This window comes from Herpailurus yagouaroundi, unplaced genomic scaffold, assembly GCF_014898765.1.
Source record: "Herpailurus yagouaroundi ecotype Mexico unplaced genomic scaffold, PumYag 187, whole genome shotgun sequence".
Taxonomy (NCBI): domain Eukaryota; kingdom Metazoa; phylum Chordata; class Mammalia; order Carnivora; family Felidae; genus Herpailurus; species Herpailurus yagouaroundi.
In genome coordinates this window covers 8,551,568-8,553,039 of record NW_024412418.1, presented here as the reverse complement: position 1 = coordinate 8,553,039, position 1,472 = coordinate 8,551,568, and the positions used below count along the sequence as shown (strand labels likewise).

Sequence of the window (1,472 nt, the reverse complement as noted above, 5' to 3'; positions counted from 1 at the left end):
AGGTGTCCGGCAAGCGGAGGACCCAAGTTCACAGGCCCCATGGCAGGGGGGAGGTGGCATACAGGTGGGGCTGGCGGAGGACGGAAGGGCCGGAGCAGGAGAAATGCAAAACGGTCCCAAGCGGTCTGTTTCTAATAGAGGGCCAGACTCTGCAAATGATTGACTTAAACAACAACAACAACAACAACCCAACCCAATAGAGGGAATTCAAAGCCACCCCTTAATGAGGTCAGTCAATACCCCCCTTCCCCATCAGCTTTCTTCATGAGCAGATACGCAGGGACTGCGCCTGGCCCCCTCCAAACTCATCTTTGTCCATTTCATACAGCAACGTCTGGGACGGAATCTAACACGGGCCACATTTTCCAGGGGAACAAATGGGCACACAGGGGAGTTGGATAACCTGCTGTCTCAGTCTATTCAGGCTGCCGTAACACAATGCCATAGACGGGGTGGCCTAAAGCACCAGACATTTATTTCTCGGGTTCGGAGGCTGAGAGGTCCAGAATCAAGGTGCAAGCCGATCAGGTTCCTAGGGAGAATTCTCTTCCTGGTTTGCACACTGGTGCCTTCTCGCTGTCGTCACCTGGTGGAGAGAGAGAGAGAGAGAGAGAGAGAGAGAGAGAGAGAGAGAGCACACTCTGGTGTCTCTCCCTCTTCTTTCTTATAAGGGTACCAGCCCTATTAGATTAGGGCTCCACCCTTAGGACCTCATTTAACCTTTATCATCTCGCAGGCCCAGTCTCCAAATACAGTCACGTGAAAGGCCATGGCATCAACCCATGAATTGGGGTAGGGGAGCATACAAACTTTCAGTCCCTTACACCTGCCCAGGGTCACGTAGCCAGTCGGCGGGGCTTGAACACAGGCAGTGCCCCTTTGGGGACCCAGGCATCTGTCTAACCACCAGACTTCACTACCGCGCGGTGTGTTGTGTGTGAATATCGCCCATCCTAGTGAGAAGTGCTCCTCAGGGCAGAAGTGCTCAGTGAACCTTTACCAATCCATAGGACCTTGCCCCTACCTGGCAGCTGGACTTGTGGGCTGCCTTAACCCATCCCAGGGTGATCCCGGTGATCCTTCTGGAAGAGGCTGGGCAGAGCCCTAAACATAACGCTTGGATCTGGGGGTTCTCCTGTTTCCCAGTTACTCAGCAGGCCCCAGGCTCCAGTCTAGATTCCATCAGGAATGGGCCGGGCGACCTTGGGCAAGTCCCTTGGCATCTTCCCGCCCTAGGTTCCTGCCTCAGCGACCCTCAACCCCTGCCCCGTGACGGGTGGCTGAGGGCCCGCCACCAGGCATGGAGCCCCCCTCCCCCGCCCCCCCGCAGGCGCCGGGTCCCCACCCTAGGCCGCGCAGGTGGGGAAGGGGCGGCGTGCAGGGATCTGTGTCGCTCGGTTCGCCGCAGGCCGCGCCGCAGCCGCGCGGAGTCCGCGGCGACCGCAGGGAAGGCGCGCGGGGGGCCGCCCGCG

General features: G+C 58.5%; 1 long non-coding RNA gene across 1 annotated transcript; it reads right to left on the bottom strand.

Annotated features, from left to right (window-relative positions):
• Window positions 1-453: 453 nt before the first annotated feature.
• On the bottom strand, window positions 454-1,316 carry LOC121043503 (uncharacterized). Its single transcript, XR_005796869.1, has 2 exons — window positions 1,025-1,316; window positions 454-586 (listed from the first exon to the last, which is right to left on the bottom strand). It is a non-coding gene; the product is annotated as an uncharacterized LOC121043503 (long non-coding RNA).
• Window positions 1,317-1,472: the final 156 nt, after the last annotated feature.